This window comes from Pithys albifrons, chromosome 1 (genome assembly GCF_047495875.1).
Source record: "Pithys albifrons albifrons isolate INPA30051 chromosome 1, PitAlb_v1, whole genome shotgun sequence".
NCBI lineage: Eukaryota > Metazoa > Chordata > Aves > Passeriformes > Thamnophilidae > Pithys > Pithys albifrons.
Window position 1 is genome coordinate 94,217,521 of NC_092458.1, and position 21,537 is coordinate 94,239,057.

Below are 21,537 nucleotides of genomic sequence, written 5' to 3' on the forward strand. Positions count from 1 at the left end.
ACAGTCCCCAGGGATGCAGCTCTCTGGCGTGGTGGCGTGTGTTTGTTTGCACAGATCAGTGTCTGACTTCGGGATGAGGAGGAAGGATGAACTTGGAGGAATTTTTTCAGAAAAGCATGCAACTTTAATTATGGGATTAGAATTAATTATAGGTAGGATTTAGCAAATACCTACCTTTGAATACATTTTCCGGTTCTCTTCCATACAGCATGCACTTGAATCCTCTGCCTAATGCTCTCTTGTGGGCAGTTTGCCTACAGTCTTGGTGGCAGGCAGATTGATGGACACACTTTAGCGACTGCCACAGCTCCCCATTCTGCGATCGGCTGTGTGAGGCACACAGACCTGGACCCAAGAATGTGGAACACACAAAGTGATCAAAGTGTAGAGCTGCCTCCCTGCTTATCAGCACGTAATCACCCTCCTGGCACAGAGCCCAGGACTGGCCACCAATGCATCCCAGCACAGACTGGTTGTTCAATGTGGGAACTGGACCGAGGGATCCTTCTCTGAGGGGGTGGTGCTACTGCGGAAGGGGCTCCCTGAAGGGCACAGGCACTGACACTGTCCAAAGAATTTGCCTTATCAGATATAACAGGTTTGCTGTGTGCAGCCCAGTGGAAAGGAGGCTGATTTTCATGGAAGTGTGTTTATAGGCAACCAACAGTTTCCTAGGGGAGTTTTTGGTATGAGGATTGTTTTGGTAAGAATGCTTTGCATCTACTGCCAAGTCCACTGCTCTAGAATAAATGCAAAGACAAACAACCAGTGGTGCTCTTCAGACTGAAGGGTGTGATCCAGTAGGTTGAACCTCAAGGTGCTGATAATGAGCTGTGGTAACTTCTGTTTGTAGAACAGTGTGAACAGGGGACTGCAGGCTTTCTTTGTAAACCTTCCTTCTCAGCTGTCACTCATCACTCTTGGCCTTACTCTGCCTTGGAACAGGTTGTGCTGGCTGCATGCAATAGAAGCCTCCCAAATTTTCATGGTACACTTGTTTGCCTGTTATTATGGTACAATAGTTTGCAAAGTGTATCACAGTATTTTGCTGTTCTAATCCATAGCAGTGCCTCTAGCAGTGCTGCTATGAATTAGACTCACTGTTACAAGTGTAAGAATTTTCCATTTCCCTACCTCTTGGTTCAGCCAGCTACAGCCACCCGCTAACAATGGACTCTGAACTCTGCACAGTTCACTGTTAAACTTGTTAATCAGTGAAATGCTCCATCTCATCAGATGTATGGGAGTAGACAGAAGTGAGGGAAGATTATCTCTTTCTGTGACAATTAATAAACTGAAGCACATGCTGAATGTTCACCCAAATATACACAAGTGTCAGAATCTTATTCTGAAGTTATCTATCAGTTTTACTGGCCAGAGAACTCTTAGGTTCTTACCTGATTAATCAAATTATTGTACTAAAAGCAGGAAAAATAAATTGTCATCTTTGTGAAGGTGCACTGAGTCCTAAAGAGACACAGAAGATCAACTCTGGCTATGTGTATTTTATTCTAAGACAGCGTGGCTTAAGGTTTTCTTTCATGTGTCTGGGAAGCCTGCTTAGAGAGGGAGAATTCTCTGAATCAGTAGGTGTCATACCTTTAAGAAAACTTGCTTATGCATCTGCAAGACACGACTAGGTGCTAGAGAGTGTATTTTCCTTAAACACTTCCCAACAGGTGACAAGAGAAAGAAAAATCCTGATTATAGAAGTGTTCTTGGTAATGACAATGACTGATGGTTACAGATGTGGCAGGGAACATAATCTGTCTTCTTATTAGTTTAAGTGTTACGTAAAGCAGTACAGCTGCCTGCAGTTGTGATATTCATGTAGGCTGGACTTTTCAGGCTAAGGTATTCTTGGTGCCAAACCTAAGGAGACAAGGGAAAAGTGGCCAGAAGCTGCCCTTGTGCTTCTCTTGATCCTGAGGCTGTAGCAAGTACTGTTTCAATCGCTGCTCCACTCGAGGTCTGACTTGCCCTGCAATGTCCGTGGGCCCCCTGCAGCACCCTGCTGTGCTGTAACATCCTGGCATGGGACAGCCACTGTCACTATGTCTTAATTCTGGGACTAAAAACGCTGCACTGAGTCCTGTATGGATAGAACCCAGCCACAGCTTTGTGAAAGGCAGGTGTCTGTCTCCAGTAACACCGAGGTCTGGCCAGTGCTCTGCCATGGGACATTTTGGGAGGTGAGGGCTCCTGGTAGCTAAAGGGTGCCTGAGGCAGGCAGCAGCAATGGCTCTTTGAAAAGGGTTAACTTTTATCCTTTTTATAATTAGTGATGAATCAGATTTAGAACTTTTTAGCTCTTTTTAGCACTGCATGCATTCTGATTAAGTGCCTTACAGTTATCTAATTGGGAGCCATTAAACTCTAACAAGAATCAAGAAGAAAGAGAGCCTAAGTCTGGGTGCACAGGTTCTTTGGTTGACCTCTTTTGGTTATAAAGAAATTTTATTTCATGTGTCCTATGTAGTGATTATACTCTAGGCTTTGTAACTCAGCTAGCATTTACTTTAACAGTCCTGGGAGTTCTTGCACTATAAAGCAAGAAATCTGTGCCAAACTCCTGAAACACTTGGTCTGATCTTAATTTGAAATAATTTATTGTTCTGTGTGACTCCTGTTGCCATCTTGTGGCCTTTTGCATTGCCTTCTTGCCATAAAATTTGTTTGATTGTCTGAAACTGGCACTGCACAGCATTTCTGTTCCTTTTCTCACTTTGATGGTGTACAAAATGTGTTTTCTTGGCTCTTGCCCTCATGCTGTTTCATGACTTTTTTTTTTCCGCTGTTTTTTTTTTTCAAATAAAAGCAAAAGGCTTTGGAGTCTTTATTTTGGAGATGAATTGTTACAATTTACAAAATTTCCGTTCACTGTGCTTTGATGAGTCTGTCAAGAGAATGAACAGCTTCTCTCTCCCTTATTTTTATTTGCTGTGCTCTAATTCTGCATCTTCCCGGAACCCCAAAGTCCCAGTCCAAGGGAGATATGAAAACAATAACAAATGTCTGTACAATATTTTTCTTGAAAAAACTTCCTCTCAGACAATTTTTATTGGAAGGTTATTTGCTATTAAAAAAATTCCTGCCCTTTGCATACTTTTCCTACCTTTGCTCATGGAAGAAATAATCTTGCTTTAGAAAGTTAAACATACTAGACTACTCCACCCAGACAGAAATCAGGAGCATGTTTTGAAATTATTTACCAACAGTAATATGATAAAATATTGCACATATTGTCATATTTGTTAGCATGTGCTAATCATGACCTGACACTGTTCCATTCACAAAAATCAAGCAGATCTTATCTCATGATCTTATTCCCTAAATGGGTAAATGATTTTATTTTTGTGCTACTTTCCTTGATAAAGACTAAGATGACAATAACCACAACAAAACACTTGGTTAAAATGGTTTCAAAACTGGGAGTTTAATTTTTAGGAAAGACCCTTTGTGCTCTGGGCCATACCTATGGACAGACACAAAGGTGGATGTCACTAGATGGTTGACAGTGGATCTGGCAATGTATGTCTCTCCATAATCTGGCACTTGGTGCAAATCACTACTGAAACCCACCGAAAACTCCAGTGCACTCCTCTACAGTGCCGTGGCTGAACTGCACACACACATCTCTGTGTCTTGCCACAATAGATTTGCCCCAAAGACCTTCTGTCTTTTCTTCTTGTGCTAGAGGTATGATAATGTATCTTACTCTAGTGGGCTTCAGCACATAAGCACTTGACTAGTTGAGGGGCAGGGAGAAAGCTTGAAATCACTATTACTTGTTAACAAGTGTAATATGTACAGGCCTACACAGAAACTACTCTCTTCCCACTGTGCGCATGTGGAAATAAGGGTAGCGTGACACCCTGGGTTGTGAAATACTCTCTGTAGATCTGATCCAGTGAATACTTACAGCAAATGTTTGCTATGTCTCTCAAAAGCACATGGAAGAAAAAGGATGCTTCTGAAACACACAAGAAACCCTCCCCATCCCCTTCACACACACTTGATCCATGAAAACATAAAGTAATTTAAACTCCAAAAATGTCATGAGGCGTAATTAATTTCCTATATGCAACCCAATGTGCTACAGTTTAAGGGACTTAAAACTACCATATCTGTTACCTTGGAGCAACCCAACCAAGGCCAAAGGAAAGCGAAGTGAAGCCCTAAAGAGCAAATACTATCAGTCACTCAAGTCTCTCAACTCTACTCAAAGAGAAACAGTCTGAAATGTTCAGTGCAGCCATTTGGACCCATGATAACTGTGAGACTAGCAAATATTCGGGCTGTAAGTCTGGTCAGTGCTCAGTTCTTGGGGCTGTCAATTATAAAATAGCTACAGTGGGAGCCAGCACTTGCATTTCATCAGTGTTGCAGCCAGGATGGAGGGCTGTGCCGGTGGTGATAGGCTGACAAACACACTGCTACCCTGCTGCTTGACTGGATTCAAGGCAGGCACCAGCCTCCTGTCAACTGCCTGCAGCACTACGTGGCAGAGGTGGGGCTGAAAGCCCACAAGGATGTAGGATTGGAGGGTGAATTAAAGTACTTCAGTCTCTGATCAGGGACTGATTAGCTGTTGCCCAATCTGTTTAGTCACTGAAATCCTCCACAAAGTAGTGGTCCCAGTAGTCTCAAACCTTTCTTAGTGTCGAGTGTGGACTTGAGGCTCCCTTTGCCTGCAAATGCCTCTTAGGCTTTCAGACAATGTCTCATGGCTTTCCCTCCTGCCTATGGCTCCTGTGCCAGTTCCTCCCTGCCTGCTGGGAGCTGATGCCTGTAGTCTGCTGGCTTGGGCATGCCTAGAAGGTAGGAAATGTGAACTTAATCACCTTTTGCTAAAGGAAGGAATTAGACCTCTCATCCTCAGCAGAAGTAAGACTGCTTGAGCTGCTGATGGCTGCCCCGAGTTTGAAAGGAAAATTTGGCACCTGCCTTCAGAAGAGTATTGTGAGCTATGAGCCAAGAGTGAAGGGACTTGAGCCTGTGTACTTCATTCACCAGAAGTCACTTAAACCCAGGAGAGAGCTAGGATCTAGGATGAACTGCAATCTTCAACTTTTCCTATTTGGTTGGCTTAGGCAGCTCCCCAAACAGTGGCTTTTGTGAATCCCCCTCTGAGGCACTTAACTCCACTTACACACATGCATGGAGTCCCAGCATCTCATTCAGGCATGTGGACTCCATTATGGAGCCAGATGCAAACATCCCCTCATGGATTAGGATCTGAAAGGTTCTATATCCTGTATTGTCAGTCAACTGAGGCCTCTATTCCTTGCCCAGTTGTCCTTTTTTGATTCAAAATCTGGATTATTTTTAAGTAGTTATGTATTAAAAAAATTATTTTTGTATCTATGCAAACGAGTAGTTAAGTCATGCCCCAAGATGGTGCAGTTAAGTGAGCAATGACTAACTTCATCAAATCTGGCATTAGAAAAAACCATGTGCTTACATGACATCGTATCCTTCCCCGCAAACTTTGTCCACCAGATTCTTTCTGCTGATCATCAGAACCAAAGGTTTATGGCTACCTACAGGCCATGGCTTAACCAAAATCAAAAATACATCCATTAGGCTGGTATTTCTCTATCAAGGAAGAGTCATGCTTCTCCAAACAGCAGAGTGGCCATCAGCACTGCTTACACTGACTTTCATTTGTGTGTTTTGTTTGACTCTGAGATGGGGAACCTAAATAATTCCAAGTTAATTTTGTCTTTGGTCAAGAAACCTGCTCAGATTTTTGGATGTTAGTGGAAATCATGTATTCTTGATATAAATACTTCTACTCTGCTTTGTGGAAGGCTTGTGTAACCACATTGTTGAAAGAGATGCTCTTGAGTATGTAATTATAGCCCATGGGCTCAGAGTCTGAGAGGGTTTTTTTCTTAGGTCTGAGCAGTAATGCCTGAAAATTGTTGCAAAATTCTCACTAAGTTAAATAGTAAGGCTGATTAGATCCTGCAGGAACGAACTCCTTAAAGGACTGTACTCACAAGTTCTACTAACAAAGTCATTCAGGGGCTAATGTTTTCAAAAGATGTGTTTGCAGCTTGGAGAGCTCCAAAAACCTTTGAGAGCCACTTTGGCAAGTGCCAGTACTGGACACAGGGTGTAATTTAGGCTACGTTTAGAGTAGGAGCACTTCACTGCTAGAGGAATACTGAATGACAAGGTGCTTCTAAGCCATACCAGCAACTCTGAGCAACGTGCTGGAATGGTAAGCCCTGACCATGCACAAGCACATAGGCACACAATTAAACAATCAATAAAATAAAGACATCAGAAGCTCCCAAGTCAGCTTTGCTGGTATTTCTGCATCTATGTGAGTACCTTTTGGTGTCAGAATTGTTTCACACTGCTGGCTGAGGGGACCCAAGAGTGCAGCAGCTCCATGGCAGGCAAAGGAAGGAGCCACCTGGAGGAGGCCTGGATTTGGAATCAAGGCGAATATGTGAAGGAATTAACTAAATACCTGAGATTTAACAGCTCTCTGCTGGAAACTAAGGGGTAATCCCATTTCTTCCATCATTACCAATTTAAACTTTAACAGTAAATCAGCAATGAATGTACTGGACAAAAATCTAAATGCTTTTATAATCTGTGGGATTGCATGGCATCCATGTTTGCTCTTTCATTAGATACTGTTTTCATTATAGGTTTTTGAAAGTAACATGCAGAGAGGGAAAGTAAGGCAAACTTAGAGAAGGTTTTCGTCTCTTAAGACATAGTGGGCAAAAAGTACAAAGTGCTGCCACATGAGCAATGTCATTGCCTTTAAATGTTTCAAGTAGTATCTATAGAAATAAATTAGTACCCTCCCCTTTTGCTTTCCAACCTAAAAGGCAGCACCAGTAATCAAAATCACTAAGAAACTGAATAAAAGCCCCTAATTATGTCTTTCTTTTTTTTTTGGCAGTTGTGTTTTTTTGCCTATTCAAGCTCTAGACTGGATTATCTCTTTCTGTGTGTACATATCTCATAAATCACCTTTGAGAGCTGCTATTAAATTCTACTCATGCCTCTCCTGCTTTCTGAATTCCTTTTTACTTTATCTCTCTTCTTTTTATGACTAATAGCTATACCTTGTTTTATCCTTTCTCCTTCCTTCTATTTATTCCCCAAATAATGCAGTCTCTTAACAGTCTGTTGGAAATTATTTACTTTATTTTTTTGGTAAGGATTACATGCCATTATGTCTTTGGTTTGGAATTAAGTCCTCATCATGATTAAATGTGACAACTGAAATGAGCTTGTGTTCAGAGGACTAAACCATGACAAGTCATCCAGAGGAAGGGGAGAGAGATGTGTTTCCTCTCTTTGCAGTCCTCAGTATGTTGTGACCATGAAACACTGCTGTGGCATTCTTAACATGGTGATAACTGTTATGGAAGAGAAGACAAACCTACTTATTTTTCATTTGAAAATGCAAAATTATTAACGCAATACTGTTGAAGAATTTCCTGGCTAGTTTTCCCTTGTCTGCCTCAGGCTAAAAATGATTGCTGAAATTTAATGTTTTATGAAACCTCCTGACTATGAAGCCCTAGTATTTCTCCTTGGGAGGATCTGTGACACAGATAAAATGCAGAAACCTGAGCAGGCATGATGGAAAAGTACCTGCAGTAGAAACTGTAACTTCAAGAAACTTGTGTCCCACCAGTTCCTGTGCATCAATTATACTGGTGAATATCTAATTTTTAAGGTAAAAAAACGAGTGTATTTCCTAGAGTTCAGTAATTTGGGCCTCCACAATTATAAAGAAAAACCCTACATGTTCTGGAATAGATTTTCCTGAAGTAATTTGATTAATTGCTTCCATGTGACAATTAGTAACATTAGAAGCTTGTGAAATTCAACAGTCAAGGAACTGGTCATTTGTGCAGACAGGTAATTTGACATATGTGGATAACTCCATTATTTTGATGAGAACTGTAACCTGTATGAAAGTTGCTAGTTGCTAAATATTTTAAAATGGATCTCAACCTATATATACTTAGACAGTTATCTATGCAATACACTGCAGCCTGTTTTTCTTAATCAAACAAAACTACAATGAGAATGATGCTCAATTAAGAAATGAATAATTTGGCTGACTTATTCAATTCTTGGCAGTAGAAAAAAATGGTCTTTCCAACAGTAAGTGCCAGTGCAAAATATTTTGGCAAGGTACAAATGTCAGTTTAGATCTATGAAATTACCATTTTCAGGCAGTAAAATTAGAATCTCTCTGGTTTATATTAACTTAAAGACACCCAAACCCTGGCCAGCTATTGTATATCTAAGTAAGCAGGTATCCACTACTGCCCCAAATTCTGTTCTCAGTTATAGTGGCATTTTGACTGTAGGGGAAATATTTCCTATTTATAAGCAGAATAACCAGTATCACGGAGTCCTAACTTTTCCATGTGTTTAATTTATTAATGTTGATATTCTGCTGTGGAGTTATCACAGTGGTTGAATGTATCCGGTTCGAACTGGACAACAGTGATTGTTTATGAGCCCATTTTACTGCATCTTATCTTGCCCATGAGGATATTTAATGGGATGTCCCAGATGAACAGCTTCATTTGCCTGCCCCTCTGAGCTAAAAGGAAATTTTCCAAAGATGGAAGAGCTGGAAGATAAGTGGGAGTGTTGCTTTTCTTTAATTATTTTCTTTTAAGGAAATGTTTTTCTTATCATTCTTTTCATCTATTCAAAACTATCCCAAAGTCTTCCTGGAAACGGCTGGAAATGTCATGAGAACAGACATTATTTCATGTATCTGATATTTTTTTTTCAACTGGCGACGAAGATCCCATTTAATTAAATGAAAGCAGACTTTGGATGTCTCTGTTGATGTACAGACCTACAGGCAGTAGGAGAATGAGGGAAGAACCTGTAACATAAACCTATCTATTACATTAAAAATACATACTTATGTTCAGACTTGACTATTGTTTTACAAGGAACTCCCAAGAAAATGTGCATGTGGATCCCATTTCCTGAAGAAGTTTGCTTTAAACACTCATGAAATCAACATATCATACTTCAAAGATTTCTTAGTTTAGCTGAAATAGGGCTGTAAATGTTCTACTCGTATCCCACACCGTGGCTTAGCTGATGCTACGAGCCAACCCACTCCATACCTGTGGAAAAGACTACTCCTCTTGGCCTGCTAGAGAGCTCTGTGGGCCAAGTGTCAGCTCTGCAATCAGGTCTATAAATCTGCTAGATTATTTGTGTGCTGAAGTTTCTCTTGCCATTGTGATGAAGAAATAATTGAGTTGCAGAATTCCACCAGTTACATATGAAGCTCATTGAATCTTATTCTCTAACAAAAGCATTATTTTGTAAAGGGGGGAAAAGTATAAGTGTAAGCAGATACATATGTTTTTAGTGCTTAAATTCATTTAATTACATTATTACTTTTGCCAAATAACATGACATGGACAAGTTAGATGTTAGACTTCTTTATGATTTAACCAAAGTGATCACGCATATTGTGTGCTGGCTGCACACACTAGTACGTTTGATCTTTGTCCAACCACAGCAAATTAGTGAAAAAAAGAAATGCATGAGAGGACTCAGGGCTTCCAAATACATTAAACTCATTATTAAGATTTTTTAAACTTACTCATCTTTCAGTCTTGTTCAGTCTTGGTGATGATGCCTCACTGACTGAAAGTAATAATCCTAAATTGAATTTTTTTTTTAAGAAATGCAGTGGTGCCTCTGTAATTATGATACAGATGATTCTCAAGAAATACTCTGTTTGAAGGTTACTGCATTTTAAAATGCATTTCTATAGCCTTGCTCAGCTGTGTGCTGCCAAAGGATGCACATTATAAATTAGCTGAGGTGTCAGTGTCCAGAAGAGCCAATGTGTTTTCCTGCAGATAGAACACAGACTCCCACAGTTGCTGTCTCTGAATGTGGGGCTGATGCTCTGAATCAGAATGGTGAAACAGGCACATGCTGAATGTTTATTGTTCTCTCAAGATATTCTTTCTTTCCTACAGTGCTGGAGGGGAGCGGGTTAGAAAATTATACTTGTGAAATACTGTTCCTGTCTCCTATGAGGACACGCTGCCCTTAGAGAACTAAGGAAATACAGGCTTACATATTTTCCCAATGAATTCCTGAGGATAGACTTAGACATGCTTGAATCTCTGAAAAAGACCAAAGACAGTTTACTGTCTGGTATTGCTGAGTTAAATAATCAATTGGGCACTGGCTCTGAGAAAAACTCTTATGCTGGAATTGAATGCTGCCTGCTTGCTCACACCACAGGACTACGGTAGGGGGTGGCAGAATTCTGGTTGTGAGTTCTGGCCTGCTTCGTCCAGACACCATCACTTAAGCAGCAGGCTCAGGTGTTAAAAGAACTAGAGACTTTCAAGCATGTGTGTAAGGTTGTTCAAAACTACCTCTATGACCTTGGGCAAGTTAGTTACAACATCATTTTTCTTTTGATGCCATGGAAAAGGCAGGTCTGAGCTACCAGCCCCTATTCCCTCTCTGCACATATACATATTATTTTCTGTCATTCCACAGCTCCTACTTTTTGGCATGTTCTAACCCCTGCTCACAAGGTTCTTCCACTTTGAACATTGCAGCTTCCGTTGGAGACAGAAAGGAACAAGGAAGAGAAATAAAACACTGGCCAGCATTGTTTCTTGCAGTGTTTTAAGGTCCTTTAGTTCACACATCTCGTTCAGGACACATCTGGAGTTCAGGACTCCAGACAGGTCACCAGAACTTAGGAATAGAAATAAATTGGCAAGCCAGCCTGTGATGAGCGTCCAGATAGTGCAGCCTGACTAGCTGAGGGTGACAATGCTTCCTGGTTTGAAGTTAAATCTTTGGTACCTCTGCAAAACCTGACATATGCTTCTAGGGCTGCTGTGTTGGTACTGCCATGCTTTGCCACATCTCCTTCAGTTCCTCACTTACAACATAGGTTTGAAACTCCTTACTTAGCTGTAAATGATGCTGTAAGAAGTTGAGCTTTTAAAAGAGGGCTATAATAAGTCATCACTTTCTCTTTCTCATGCTTATGAATGTGTAACACACAAATTTACTGAAGTGTGGCAGTAAGTGGTGGTAAGCTCTTTCGTGCACTATATTGTTTCCAATAGTTTCCAGACCCTGCAGCTGACTGCTTACAGGTCTCTCTGAACCTCTGACTTCAAATACAGCTACAGAGATCACAAGTCAGTCTTGATGAACAGACACATTTATTCAGGTTCTCTTTAGGGCTATGAGATGCGAAAGCATAGTTTCCTGAAAATATATTTGTCAAGAAGATGAGCACTCAGATAATGTAGTGGAGGCAAAAAACCCCAAAAAAACAACAACAAAAAAATTAAAACAAGACATCCCCCCACATTGTTTGCTTAAGCAAAATCAGATGGATTTGTCTCTGGGGACTCCAGGACTGCAGTTACTTCTTTTTTGTTTTCATTCTAGGTGGCATGTTTTGCCTGCTTTTTTTCCCCTGGCCTTGCTTTTGTGTATATCATAGTGTCTTAAGCAATTATTCACATCAGTTGTTCTATTTCATCCATGCAAATTACAACTGTAGTTGCAGTTAATATGAAACTGTAGTGCTATCCACATTTTTTCTTAAATCCTAAATATATTACTTAAATTCAATGTGCTAATTCATTGCTTGATCTTAGTAAACACTATTCATTAACTCTATTTCAACCCTCACACAAGCATCCTCCCTATGCCTTTAATTACAATGTCTTTCAAGAACAATTCCCTTCACAGTCTGTGATGCTGATTAAGAGAATGAATAGTACTTTACAATTAAAGGGACACGTTTCTTTGTCTTGACATTATGACTTTTTACTGGATTAGATCACTATTTTTAGTGAAGTTATCTTGCTTCTGTACTTAATTCACTCCAGTTTTAAAATCACCGAGAAACCTTTTCCAGTCTTTTCCAGAATTCTTCAGTCCTAGAAAGATGCATGGTTCACTTTAACCAAACCAAGCCAAACCAAAAAACTGTAAGAAATAGGTCTTACTGGAAGGAACTTTACAATAACTCTGCATTTTTGGAGAAAGGAATAAAGTTTAGGCTCTGATGCTCATCTCTGAGTAATGTAATTTTAGAAGAATCTTCCTTTGCATCAGTAGCATGTCCATGTGTAAAATTGGAATAACATGGCTGAACAAAGCAACTGCTTCATGTTTGCAGCTAGTTCATGTCCTGAGAAACAGCGGAGGAGCCTTCCTTACTGCCAGCTTTCCAATAAGGCATTCAGTGGGACTGTAAAAGTCTTGGGGAGAAGGAGGTGAAGAGGGTAAAGAAACACTGACCAAAAATCAGACTGGCCTGGTGTGGATTAGTACATTAAAAAGAGAAAAGAGTGTAATAAGGTTTACAGTAATTTTTTGTTTCAATCACGTAAGTCCTTGTCATGCTATAAACAGCCCAGTTTGCTTCAGGAAGACAGAACAAAACAGGGCACGATTTGTGTAAAATGTGTGGGGAGGCCATGACTTTTTTGTGCACTGGCCTCTGGCCACAGGCTGTTCCCAGTGCTCCGCTGGCTTGGGAAGGGAGGCTGCAGTCCTCGTGTCTTCACCTATTCAGCTTCTGCTTCCTCCCCCTCCACCCTCTCCCAGGGTGGCAGAGGAAGCCAGCCTGGGGGCTGCTGTCTCAGAGGATCAGCCCTTTGCCTTAGGGGGCTGGGGGAAGGACTGCTACCACCAGCAGTGGCCTCCACCTTCAAGCTCAACTGCTCAGGCTGTGACCTGCTTTTGGGGCAGGTTATGAGTTAAGAAGTAGGTAGTGCTAATAAGGGAAAAATAGCTGAAATGGGTGATTGAAATGAGCCCTTGAAAGCAGTGGAATGGCTGGCATTTGCACAGTTCTGTAAAGGAAATACTGTTATTTCTAAGGAAAGGGTACAGCTGTAATTTAAGCCATTTTCCTCTTTAGCACCAAAGCTGCACACTGGGGCTCATCCAGGCTTAATGCAAACACCGCATAGGGCAGTTCAGGGAGGGTCAGCTCCTGTGAGCAATTGTAGCTTCGTAAGCTTTGTTTGGAATTTAATTTATTAGTTTCCCTACTGCAGTCTTTAGTAGACAGAATGGGCTGTTTACTAAACCCATCTTGTGTATTTTTTCTAATTCCTGATACAGTCACCATAACTAATTTGTGACAATAATCAAAGGAGAATTAGATGTTTATGTGTCCGTGTTTGTAACAGGCATTAATAAATGGATTGTTAGCAAGTATATTTATAAAATCAAGCACACTGAATGCCAAATGGTGTAGCATCTGGAGATCAGATGTTTCTTATCTATGTAAGTGTGTATGTATATGTATTTACATACTGGCGGGTATTACAGCCAATTCAAATGCCTGTTGAAGAGAGTTTTGGTCAGTGCGGAAACTGTACTGGGTCCTTGGAAGCAGACATATCTCGGTACTGACACTGCCCCGTAGGTGGCGTGAGCCATCCGCTCAGTGCAGACACAGGTCTAACACTCTTGCATTTAAAACAAAAAAAAAAGAAGCAAAATAATAAAAACACGTTCAAATAATTGTCCTTTATATAGGTGCTATGGCCTGTACTGGCTGGTGCACAACTGCCTTACACTGGCTGCACGTCAGAACTATCACATCGTGGTAAATGAAAGACATTTCTTTCTGCTAAAGGTAAAATCCTGTTTTAACATACAATGTTTGCCTGTGCCTATGAATGAGGAGAGTCTTCCTTTCTTCCAGGTATTTTGGTCACTTACAGACAGCTCATTGCTTGTATTGGCCAGGGCAAATATGGTACAAGCTGAGCATTAACAAATACCTTTTCTTTCTGGCTTCCTGTCTTTTAGTCTCTGTTTGGCTCTCGCATATGTCAAAAGGCAAGCTACCTGTCATGGAAGGGTATCATGTTGGAATGTGCTTTGTTCTGCGCATATCGAAATCTGCAGATTTTTCTGCTGGTAGGTAGAAAATGGTAAGCACCAGCCCTTCGAGCTTAATCATTCTCTATTTAGGGAAGAAAGGGAATGAATTTTGAGTGTGTCTACAGTTCCTATGCATTATAATTCCCATTCAGGAGTCATATTCTTTCCTAGCTGAGTTTAATCACATGTGAAATTGTGTTTGTATTCCACATCTACCCATGTTTGGAGGAAGTAACACACATTCAGGCATCTATCCCGCTCGATTCAGGACTATTAAATCTCAGAGCAAAATTGTCTGTATCTAGGTAAAAAGTGAGGGGGAGAGGAAATGAAAAGGAGAGGGAAGTCAAAGGAAGACTGTCTGGCGAGACCTTCTATCTTCAGCTCTTCACAACCACTTCTGTGGGTAACTACTATACTTTCAAGCCAAGCAGAATGGACATCAGGTTTCAGGTACAGTAAAGAAATTTGTATCTCAAGGTACAAAAATATCTGTCTAAAGAAGGATATGAAGGAATATGTTGCCCAGCAACTGGAATGGGTATTCTGCCTGAGCCAGAAGGACAAAGTGTGCCAAGTATGCAAGTATCTGAGAGTGGAAGTAGATTCCTCATGACACTTTGAGGTCTGCCTGTGGGAGGCACAGGGAAAACCCCACCAGGCATCTCCAGCACCAATAGACACAACATGGGCCTGAGTGTTCAGCACTCAGTGTGCACAACAAAATCCTCATGTATGATCATGCCGAGATACAGCAGGGGTTGCAAAGCTAGGAACACAAAGGGAAAAGCCACTTGGAAGATTAAAAGTATACACTTTGCAAAAATTTAGCCAATACCTGGCTCACCTACTGTCCTATTTTTACTATTTAGTCCCATTCACACTCCTAAGATACCTCTGAATATTCTTAGCCCAGGAAAGATGCACCCCAAAGCAAGATTAATATAGAAGGTTTTTTTCTCATTTCAGCAGCACAGGCTTGAATTTTGGAAATAGTGATTTAATAAAAAGCAGTGGTTACACTAATATCTGAGGTACAGAGGTAATAAAACTCTTCTTTGGATTCTGAGGTTACATACCTCCAGGAAAACAGTCTCCACTTGGTTTAAATTTAATTGAGTCCAGGAAATAAAAATGTCATTGTCAGTGTTTCACAGGCTGAGCTAAACCTTTCCTAAAGGAGGTGTTAATAATATCCAGAGGAGGAAATAAACTGACCACAGGCAACACTTATAATAGAAATAATAATAAAAATTCAGACTCCTCCAAGTCTTCTTTGGTTCAACTACAGATTGTATGAGATTTCTCATAAAAGAATTGGATATTTTAATATGACTGTACATTGGTTGGGAAAAAGGAACATAGCCTGTTAAGAGTTAACATATCAGGACCCTTCCTTCATCATGCTACATTTTCAGCAAGAAAACTTCAGGCCACTTGGCTTAACTGAAGCTGGGTAAGCCTTTTAGTTTACCAAACGTCTTATGCAAGGTTGGGGCTGCATAAGTGTTAAAGCACTGTTAGGATGGCATGTCCTCAAATAATTGCAGAATGCCAAACGGAGAGCTTCCCGTGTCCCTCCAGGCTGAGCAGGGATGCCAAGTATACAGAATTGGAAGCTGTCTATCAGGCGTTTTTTATTCGCTTGATATTGTGCAGGAGCAGAGACAAAATACCAAAAATGCTTGAAATCCTTACAACTTTTCACTGCAAACTGTGAACTTTGTCTGCTAAACTAGATTTTCTATTTACACTGTCAGCACAGGCTCCATGCTGTTGCCTTTCCTTTGCCTTTTCAGCCTGTCATGTGTCAAGGGACAACTTTACAAACACTGCACAGGAGGGGAGACCTGAGCACATTCCAGACCTTTTGCAGCTTCAAAATACTATGTCTCCATTCTGTGGATTGATTTCTTAAAAATAGTTGTAATGCAAGCAAAGTAGCATGAAATGTGCTCTTTGCACCCAAAGGAAATATTCCATAGAAAATCTGAGCTTTGCCATCAGCTGGCATGGCTCATATTCTCAACCTGTGTCCTGACTCCGTGCTACTGCACAGCTGACTCCATTTACACCATCTCCCATTTACAGCAGGAATACACAAGTGACTAAACAGTTGAAAAATGCATTCATTAAAGTACTGCATCAGCTTCTTAAATGAAATATCCCTGAACACTTCAACATTCATCTACTCCTTGTAAATCATGATCTAGACTACTGCAGAGAACAAGTGCAGGGGAAAATGCAGATGTATAAAGTAGAAATTGTGAGAGTGAGTAGAAGGAGTAGAAAAGTGAGGGTGACTAAACACTGGCACAGGTTGCCCAGGGAGGTGGTGGAGTCTCCACACTGGGAGACAATTCAAAAGATGTCTGGATGTGGTCCTGGGAAACCAGTCTAGGTGTGCCTGCTTGTGCAAGATAGTCTTCAGAGGTGCCTTTCAACCTCACTGTTCTGTGATTCTGTGAAATTGTTCCTATAAGACTACTGTGAACTGTAATATTTGTCACTATTTGCATAAATTTTGCAATTAAAAAAGGACAGCCTTAACCAGTTACTTAAACAAACTCAACAACTACATAAAAGTCCTTTGAAATTAAATGTAAGATCAAATTTTATAACAAATATTTTAGCTGAACTCTCATCATTAGCTGGGTGATTCTTATGACTGTATTTCAAATTTCATTTCATGCTGTGATACAATTCCTTGAACTTTACAAGGCAAAGGTATTAATAGAGTTGTGCTTGAACTCTTTAGGGTCTAGAAATTGTCTTAAAATGCAACATTTCTTGAGAGACTCCTGCATAGTAAAGACATTGGAGTTTCCAAAAGAAACTGAGTTCACAAGAAATCATGACATTGATAAATTACATCAATGAGGATTTTGAAAGAAGACTTTCCACTTAATGCTACTTTTCCCTGAATGTCAAAGCTATGGAAAATGTGTGGAAAACATTTGCAAAGTGATGATAATAGCTATATGCTCTATATATAGCTGTTAATGAGCTACCTCTTAATAAACCCTATGATTCAGCATATAAACAGGAGGATATATGCATAATGCAAAACCCATAAAAAGACTTACTGTTTGGTACAACTTTTTCCCAAATCAGAGAGGCACATTCTCCAGTCTTCCATGAACTTCCTGTTACCAGTATAGAAATCTGCTGCTTACTGGCTTGAAGTCTCTTTTCATGTGAGGTTGTCTAGGGATGAGGGGACTAGAGAAACAGAGAATTTAACGAGCAGCAGGTTCCTTGGGTCTCTGCTTTGCACAGCCTGGGATCATAAACTTGTCATCATGGTTACTAACAGCAGGCAGGAGGTATCCATAGAATATCCCCAATTCTAATGATTTGTGGAGGCAAGTTCATCTTGTTGCTTTTATGTGTTCTTCTGTACTGGAGCTTTATGTATCAATTATCACTACTAAAGCCCTAAACAAGACCCTCTTCTTCAAAACACAGACAGAAGCAGCCATTGGGTTTATTCACAATAATGCTTGGATTAGTTAAAGAAACCACATTCACCAACAGGAAAAGAGAAGTAAATTTCTAAGCTATTGAATAACACTGCTATGTTTGGAAAGGATTTTTCTTTTGTAATTCTCCTTTAATTTCCTCCCATCCAAAGCTGCTGAGAGGAATCTGAAGCTAGGCTTTCATGAGCGACTAAAAGAGTCCAGCAACTGATTCCTATTAAAAATAAATGGTCCTGGAAATGTAAGGTAACATTTCCACAAATACTCGAGTAATTTGAGGTTTAGGTTCCACTAAAAATCGTCCAGTACTTCCAGCTACCCAAGTCAGACAGGGAAAATTCAGACCAGTGAACTAATCCTTATTACCAGATAAGCAGGGATTGAATGGAGGAAAATAAAGCATGAGAAAATGAGGAGGAAACTGAGGACAGGGAAGATGACTATGTTCAAGAAGTTAATACACTAAGAGGCATAAAAGGCAGTTCAACAGGAAAAAGGATAGACAGAAAGAATATCAGACTATATAAACCAAAACATTACTTTCAGTCACTTAGGTTTTCTTTGGATTTTGAGATAGTACCTCAGTAAATCCACATAAAATGGTATAACTTTATCACCTGACTCAGTGCCTCTGAATTCAGCACAATATTTTTTTTTCATTCTGCTTCCTGACCAGATTAGAAAGTGTCTGAAGTTAAACTGTGCATTCTGGTAACCTTTCTGAATAGTTTTGCTTTCTTCATTTCAATTGTTGTTTTTCAGTTTAAAAATATTATTAAAATACCACATTTGGGTGGGTGACTACCATGACACTGTGTAAAAAACCAAAGCAGTCTGAAGCAAGCTAGACATTCTGAGTACATTTTTTAAATACCTTATTGCTTAAATAAAATAAATCCCTTAGTCTAGCAATTACTTTCAGATGTTTGATTGTTTATTTTTAAAGAACTGTCATATCAACCATTTAGAACTGACAAGAACTATTTCAATATTTTCACCATTTTTCTCTAGTGTTTCTCCCCTCCATATATTGAGCACTACATAGTCATCTTCTTTGTCTCTTATATTTATCTTAATTTTCTTTTATTTTGTTTTATTACGGGAAAAAACTTAGCAGAGCTGTTTGTGGCAAGATTTAGTTACAGGAAACCCAACAGCTAAGCCCCAGATTCAGCTGAGACAATTAGACTGTTGATTTTGGTAGCAGCTTGGGACTTCTGCTCGACCCAAATGCCTTTCATGTCTATCTGCCAGTGGATGCTCAAGTCTGAAAATTTTCTGTATTCTTGCTACAGATAAAGGATTTTCTTTTATTTTAATCTGAGGGATATTTCTATCCAGATCTGAATGTTTTGCTGAAATTCTTCTCCACTGGAATAGGCTTAAAAAAATGACAGAACAACATATTCCAGCTATTTCAACGCTTTAAAAAAGTGGTTTTCTGCCTTAATTTTCTGTTCCTTGAGATCTGGGAAATGATGAGGACAGTATTTGTTTTTCTCAAAGTAATTTTGCCATGCATGAGAAGTAGTAGGTGCTAATTTGTAATGCTTAGCTTAACTGTTGGTTTTTTTTCTGTCTAGCAACTATATTTATTAGCTCATAGTACTGTTTCACCTGCTGTAGATAAAGGACTCTAAAATACTGAACATGTGATACTTTTTAAGAAGTGATCTATATTATTATGTAACAACAGAAGATATTTATCAGAAAGTTTGAAGAAGTTTCTAATATAAAGAGCAGTGTTCTTATGCAGTTTTTTCATCAACTGTGACAGAAACTTTGCAGCTGAGTTATCAAAGTCCATTGCCATTCCTGGATGGATATTTTGTCAAGTGAATGGGCTCTAAAACTTTCATACAGATGCTCTGGGAGAATGTCAATAGTAGCTGAGAAGTGGTTTGTTCTCTGTCAGTATTTTGCGGACTGGAGCCTTGAGTGCATTTTTCTTTTCTTCTTCTTCTTTTTTTTTTCTTGTTAGACTTTTCCATCAGCCAAGATAGGGGGCAGGTCACACAGCTGATGCTGCATGAGATGGTTACCAGGGACAGCTCCAGCTGTGGACATGGCCAGAGATCTTAAAATCCTGGCATGGCACCAGTCCACCCCAGTACCTATGAACCCAGTGACTTCATAGTTCAGTGCTCCCCAGTGGGTACCCTCCTCAGTGGGTTCACAGAGAGGAGTCTCTGCCAGGGCTGATGCTCTAGAGCCACATGTTTGTGGAGTCATGTTTATGTGATTCTACTGGTTTCACTTCAGACAAATTGTGTATGATTTCTCTGCAAGAGAGAAACACTATCGAATGTGGCATTCATCCTCCTTAGAGGATGTCCAGAAAGTCTGAGGAATTTACATGATTAATTCTTAACATGTGGATTCTTTTAATTAGCTATCTAGAAACCAAAACAGAGTGCAGGACACTACTGCAATGCAGCTTGTTAAGCAATAATGCATTTTTTCTTCCAAAAGTCACACTTGATAACAAACAATAGTCATAGGCATAAGATGACTGTGGACAGTATGAGCTAATGTCTAGTTGTCAGAAACTTTTCCATTAAGGCTCAGAATGATGTTTAACATGTTCTTCCCATTATTCAGCTAAACTAAACATTGTATTAAGTATGGATTTCCCAATGAATGTTGCTGCTGTTTATTTTAACATTGGCATACATATGGAAGTGGACACGTGTACATTTTGAATACCAAAAGCACATCAGTAGCATGGTTCACTCTATTTCCAGGACAGAATGTTTTTTGACATTTCTTTTTTACTGAAACCTGTCCTTACTCTTTTCTGACCATAAAAATAAAGGTAAAACAAGATTCTTTAAATAAACACAAAATGTCAGAATTACATGCTCTCTTCTATTAAACAATGGAGAATGACTGAAAGGGTAGATTTCTTTATCTAGGAAAAAAAATGCTGCTGAGACTGATCACAAAAATTTATGTACTATATACTTTTCCAGTCAAAATTAAAAAGCTCTAGTGTATAGCAAACACTTGAATAACTTACAAAATCCTGTGTAGGTGATAGCTTTAAGACAACTTCAGTTTTAAGCCTTTGCACTTTGTTTTTGGCATTACTTATAACTCGTTTAGGATTTCAAAGCTGTATATACTTACATTTAGATTTCAGGAAAGGGCAGAAGGACAGGTTGGTTGCTTTTCACTTTAAGAGACCTAAATCTTCTGATTGTGTTGGGCTTGTTACTTTGCTGGTTTCAAGTTGGTCCCTAGGGGAAAAAGAAAGCTTATAGGAAATGTGTGAGCACACTACCCTTTTTTTTTTCTTTTTTTTCCCAGAAATATTAAGAAATATTGGCCAAGATTTTCATACATAGTGGTTTAACATAGCCTTCATTCCATACTCAAGCTTCTTATTCAAGGTCTACTGTTCAGAAGTATGAAAAGCTGGCAACTCCTTCATTTTGAGTAGCCTTTTTTGTTACTCAGTGCTTGTGAAAACTGATGTAGCAGTTTGAATATGGACTAAAAATCCTGGTGTTTGGTGTTTTTGTTGGCAATCCTGTAATAATTATGCTGTAAATCAAAATATGGGTTTGGATTTCAAAAGCGCCTTGAGCCTTGTTCCCACCCTTCTGGAGAGACACCGCATAACTTTTTCAGATTATAAGGTATAAAACTATTAGTTTGAAGTACAGATGAGAAACTTTTACCTAATCACATATTTCTTTTCATGTGTTGCACCCATGAAAATGCACATACAAACCCTTTCATACAATGAAAAAAATAAAGTCATTAGTTCCCAAGAGGTTTAGATTAATATCATGTGCTTGGAACTACCAAAGTCCAAATCATTACAGAACTCATAAAGTGAGGATACTAACAAGGGTAGCCACAGAAAATACTACTGTCCTTTATAAATATAAAATGCTCTTATCTTTTTTGTAAGCCAATCATTCTCATGCAGAAGAATCTCTGTGACTGGGTAGGTTCAGCTGCCATTGAGATATTTCGGGTTCAGTCCTAGGCGGTGAATTCTGGAGAACTGTGCTCCAGCTGGAGTGAGCACTCTGGATCAGAGTTCGGGAGGGCTCCATACCTCCCTGCACAGCCCCTGCCCTCAGCTCCTGACTACATATTCCTCCTGCTGCTCAGCATC

The 21,537-nt window shown here is 39.7% G+C and overlaps 1 protein-coding gene across 4 annotated transcripts in view; it reads right to left on the reverse strand.

The window, feature by feature from the left end:
• Window positions 1-21,537, reverse strand: part of COL8A1 (collagen type VIII alpha 1 chain) — a 134,186-nt gene that overhangs the window by 13,574 nt on the left and 99,075 nt on the right. For 2 of the 4 annotated variants that reach the window (XM_071561065.1, XM_071561045.1), the window contains exon 3: window positions 20,538-20,647. The gene's annotated coding sequence lies outside the window, so the exon portion shown is untranslated. Of the gene's footprint in view, window positions 1-17,012; window positions 17,208-20,537; window positions 20,648-21,537 lie in introns of those variants that run through there. The other 2 variants (XM_071561055.1, XM_071561074.1) reach the window with 2 other exon arrangements.